This window comes from Piliocolobus tephrosceles, chromosome 14 (genome assembly GCF_002776525.5).
Source record: "Piliocolobus tephrosceles isolate RC106 chromosome 14, ASM277652v3, whole genome shotgun sequence".
Taxonomy (NCBI): domain Eukaryota; kingdom Metazoa; phylum Chordata; class Mammalia; order Primates; family Cercopithecidae; genus Piliocolobus; species Piliocolobus tephrosceles.
Window position 1 is genome coordinate 15,670,816 of NC_045447.1, and position 5,635 is coordinate 15,676,450.

Sequence of the window (5,635 nt, forward strand, 5' to 3'; positions counted from 1 at the left end):
CTCTGTCGCCCAGGCTGGAGTGCAGTGGCCGGATCTCAGCTCACTGCAAGCTCCGCCTCCCGGGTTTACGCCATTCTCCTGCCTCAGCCTCCCGAGTAGCTGGGACTACAGGCACCAGCCACCTCGCCCGGCTAGCTTTTTGTATTTTTCAGTAGAGACGGGGTTTCATCGTGTTAGCCAGGATGGTCTCGAACTCCTGACCTCATGATCCGCCCGTCTCGGCCTCCCAAAGTGCTGGGATTACAGGCTTGAGCCACCACGCCCGGCCGATACTTCATACTTCTAATGAAAGGTACAAGAGGTAAGAAGTGGGGATGAAATGTGCGTAAAACAATTCATTTAACTCTGTTAATTATGAGTGCGATAATGCTGACACTTGAAAAAATAAAATCTTGCCAATGGTTTTCTCATGTTCCTGTGGATGTATCAGGAAGCACAGTTTAATTTTTTCCAGAACTCTACATATGCTGGCTTAACACCATTTCAACACAATATCTGTGAAACTAAATATTTAAATTGTTATTTGGATTCCCTGGGAACACAGGGAAAGTTAGCTTAATGTTAATGTACGACTCCTTCACAAGGTCAGATTATATTCCCGACCTTGCTCGTATGGATTTTAAAAATCATTCTTTACTTTTTCTGAACAGATTTCAAAGTATAATTTACATATGAGTATTTTTAAGCAATGCAGGGTTAGCCAAAGACTTTTCCTCTTTTTAGGAAATTGGTCAATATAGTTCTTTCTCATCTACAATCAAGAAAATCTATTTAAGTAAGCTGCTTAAAAAAAGAAAAAGAAATAATCTATTCCAGTTAGAATATGCATCTGTTTACATTCAGATCTAAAATGTATTATTCACTTCTCTTTAATCTACATGAATTTAACACTAAGCAAGCAAATCATTCAATAGATGATCAAAGTCTAAGATAAATGCAGTAATATAATTTGTGTTTTCTATGACCTGTTTGATTTTCAGGGGAATACATGTAGGCAACCATAAATGTCTGGCAGAAGACACATGTTTTCTGTGCCTTCCAGTATGCTCTTATTATCCTTGATGATAGTTAAAATATATTCCCAAAGCTGGTCCAAAGGTAGTGAATTATCTTGATTGTTCACTACCTTTGTAGAGTTTGTTCTGTAACTACAGAACAAACTCCTTGTTCTACTCTTTTCTCCCTTCTCACTACTCACTACTAGTCTTAAAAAATAAAATATATTCCCAAAGAAGGATTCTGCATATAATTTCCTTAACTGATATAAGATCATCCTCAGAAAATGGAAAACAAAATTATAAACCATAGGTTGTTGGTTACAGTTACCAAAATGTATAAATAAGGGAAAACGGAAGAAAGTTTTAAAACAGTCAAACTGCTGTTAAGGTTTGACTTAGTAACATTATGTTAAAGTTACCACATAAATTCATTTGTTAATGTACCTTCAGAAATGCCAGATTTAGGTACAGAGAAAAATTTATTTCCACAAAGATTTACAGAACCCAAGGAGTAGTAGTTTATAACACAAATGCTCATACAACCTTAACAGGAAATACATAACAACTATGCATTAATTCTTGGGGAGGTATACAAATAAGAAGACATATTTCTCATACTTTACAGACAAATACATACTATTTAATGTCGGACAGGAGCTTAAAAGTAGGATTAGGGCTTTATTTTACTGTATAGTGATCAGAAAAAGGGATTTAGGTGGAAAAGTCTGATGGAAAACAATCTTCAAAACATTCTCACTGAGTACCTGAGAACATTATGGTTGATTTGGAAAGAGGAAGGAAACTTCCAGGCCAAATTCTATAAACTAATGTGTTCAACACTTGCACACTTCCATATTTGGTCTTGGCACATGAAGAGAAACAAGGCTATTAGGGTCAACGTGAATGGTTACAATGTAAGCTTAAATGTCTATCCAATGTTGTTCTGATTTACAAGGTTTCTAAACAATAATGATCTCAGGATCAACACAAAACTGAGAGGGGTTAGGGTGGTAGGGATGACTAGATAACTGGTTTATGCTTAAAAAAAAAAAAAAAAGCAACAGCTGTGATGTTTATATGGTGTTTTCTCAGGTATACCCAGGGGCATCAAGTCCTGAGCCTTGAATTTTTTTTGCTGGGATCTAACTATGGAAATTCAGTAAAACAAGGCAACTACATACAAAGCACCAAAATGTCATGCTAAACTCTGCTTTATGTACATTAAATTCACTTCTTAAACATTTGAGTTCTATCTCCAAGAAACATTATTTAACAAACTATAGGAACGATCCCTGAAGTACAGTCTCGCTAAGAAAGATTATTTAGGCCAGGCGTGGTGGCTCACTCCTGTAATCCCAGCACTTTGGGAGGCCCAGGCAGGTGGATTACCTGAGGTCAGGAGTTCACGACCAGCCTGGCTAACATAGTGAAAACCCATCTCTACTAAAAATAAAAACAAAATTATCTGGGTGTGGTGGCACGCACCTATAGTCCTAGCTACTTGGGAAGCTGAGGCACGAGAATCTCTTGAACCTGGGAGGCGGAGGTTGCAGTGAGCTGAGATGGCGCCACTGCACTCTAGCCTGGGAGATTGCAGTGAGCTGAGATCGCACCACCGCACTCCAGCCTGGGCGACAGAGCGAGACTCCATTTAAAACAAAAAAAAGAAAAGAAAAGATTACTTAAGAGTGTTGTCACGCTGTCACTTTGGGAGGCTAGGGTGGGAGGACTGCTTGAGGCCAGGTGTTTGATAACAGCCTGGGCCACATAGTAAAACCCAGTCTCTACAAACAATAGCAAAATTAACTTGGTATGGTGGCAGGTGCCTGCAGTCCTAGCTATTTGGGTGGCTGAAGCAGGAGGATCACTGGTGCCCAGAAGTTCAAGGTTGAGGTGAGCTATGACAGCATTACTACACTCCAGTCTGGGAAAAAGAACAAGACCCTATCTCTTAAAAAAAAAAAAAAAAAAAAAAGTGTGTTGTATTCATTTATTCCACATGCTTGAGAAGTCTAATGATATCTGATTATATTGAAATTACAAAGATAACATTATGGGCAGCCTATGTCAGAACCTTAGCAAACCAGTGTTTTCACAAAGATACTCAACTGTAGCACCAATTTAAACTATTTTCTGAAACCTGTATTCAAAGGCTCCTTGTTAAAACTAGGCGGAAATAGTGAGACCTCCAAAGGAGGCTTTACTTTAGCTGGAAATATACTGAATAAAAAACAGACTTATTTAAAAGAAGCTGGGCTACAAAGTTCAGTTAATATATTGTGTGGAAAACCATGTCCCCTCATGCAGATAAAGTGCATAACACAATTCTCTCAATATGCAGCAGAAAAGGTAGGAAAACAGGTGTCTCTGTTCCCACTACATTACTACAACACTTGTAAACTGCAAACAAAATACTATGCCAAAAATACCAAAATGCACACAGCTGACAGGTTAACTTTCCAAACAAATATATACCTATTAATGTCAATGTGTTAACTGTAAACTGAATTATAACACTGAAACAATTAAAAGAAAGAGTGGCCGGGTGCAGTGGCTCATGCCTGTAATCCCTGCACTTTGGAAGTCTGAGGCAGGTGAATCACCTGAGGTCAGGAGTTCAAGACCAGTCTGGACAACATGATGAAACCCCATCTCTACTAAAAATACAAAAAATTAGCTGGGCCTGGTGGCGGGAGCCTGTAATCCCAGGCTGAGTCAGGAGAATTGCTTGAACCCAGGAGGCAGAGGTTGGAATGAGCCAAGATTGCTCCAGCGTGGGCAACAAGAGCAAAACTCTGTCTCAAAAAAAGAAAGGAAAAAAAGAAAGAAAGAAAAAGAAAGAAAGAAAGAAAGTGCACCACAACATGACTATAACTCAGTTTTTTGTTTTTTTTAATGGGAACTGGCTGTGTCACCCAGGTGACACCCATCATAGCTTACTGCAGTCTGGAACTTCTCAAGTGGTCCTCCCACCTCAGACTCCCAAAGTGTTGGGATTACAAGCATGAATCACTGTATGCCACTAATATTTCAACTTTATGAATCCGAGTTATTATCTTGAATTCAAGTTACATGTGAATTTTAAATGTTACCAATATATACAAATCAATCATGGATTGAAATTTTATTAATACAAAGTTAAGTCTACAAAGAAAGATTTAAAAAGACTTCTCTTCCCTATTTTTGTTTTTTGTTTTTGTTTTGTTTTTTTTGAGAAGAGTCTCACTCTGTTGCCCAGGTTGGAGTGCAGTGGCCAATCTCGGCCCACTGCAACCTCTGCCTCCTGGGTTCAAGCGATTCTCCTGCCTCAGCTTTCCGATTAGCTGGGACTACAGGCGCCTGTCACCACGCCCGTCTAATTTTTGTATTTTTAGTAGAGATGGGGTTTCACTATATTGGACAGGTTGGTCTCGAACTCTTGACCTGGTGATCCACCCGCCTCAGCCTCCCAAAATGCTGGATTACAGGCGTGAGCTACCGCACCCGGTCCCTATTTTCAGTTTTTATAAGGAAGCTCTAGTTAAGTCTTCAACACATATTAAATAGCACCTTATACAAACCTGAACTAAGGCAACAGGTCCTTCGTTTAAAAAAAAAAGTTGGATGAGCCATCCTTGGTACCTAAGCTTTTTTTCCCAACTACTTTTCAAACATCAGTTTAATGTTACAAACACAATTCCATTCACCTTCCATTGTTTTTTTTTTTCTTCCGAAACAAAAACAGCTGGAAACTCACTCACTGTGTACTTACTACTCCAGGCACATGTTTGTAAATACATGTGAACAGAAATATAAAAGGAATTGTGAAACCCTGTCCCTAACAGGTTTTTTTCCCCTGACAAAAAGCCAACGAAAGTCAAAAGCCCTCAAATTCAAGTTGCAACATGATTTAAAACTAACGGAGCACCAGTATCGGGAACACTAGTAGTATGATCACTCAACACGATCTCCTAGGACATTTGTTTCCAAAAAAGAATTCTCGAGTAACCAAAGATATGCAGATGCGTGAAACGCAGGAGCAGATGATAAACAGTCTGGATGTAGGAGAGTAGAGACCAAAGTACTACCAGGCAAGGGACAGCGAACTCCTGAAGTCTTGAGGTTATTCTTTGGTTCGACACGTAAAACCGTTAAGGGTGTGGATAATCAAAGGACACAGCGATGAGGTACTGGGGCAGCTGCTTCAAGATGAGAAGACTGGGATGCCAAGGACACTTTAATTGCAGACGGGGAAATGAGACAGAAAGACCAACCTGAGATGGCAAAGTAACAGTGAAAACTAGCAAATCTTTGAAATTTAGGCGCAGCCCAGGACAGCCTGAGGCCCAAGATAGCTTAAGACACAGATACGGGCCTAGTGGGCAATGGGGAGAAACTGAGGCGTGGGGGGGAGCGGCTGGATTCCCAAATAGGACCAAGCCTAAAACATTAAAGTCAAGACACAAACCAGCTTTGCAGAGGGACCAGAGGGAGGGCCAAATACGCAAGACTCAGAAGACCGGCACCCACCCAGACAGGGGGAACCGGTTTGGGCAGGGGCTCCCAAGAGCGGCCCAGCCTGCGCATGCGCCCTCTCCCCTCCGTCGCAGCTCCCCCTCCCCCCAATCACGGCTCCCCTCAGAACTCGGCCCGTCGAG

General features: G+C 40.7%; 1 protein-coding gene across 3 annotated transcripts in view; it reads right to left on the reverse strand.

Annotated features, from left to right (window-relative positions):
* The window catches only part of RABGAP1 (RAB GTPase activating protein 1), a 190,437-nt gene that overhangs the window by 174,603 nt on the left and 10,199 nt on the right, over positions 1–5,635 (reverse strand). The window lies entirely within an intron of this gene.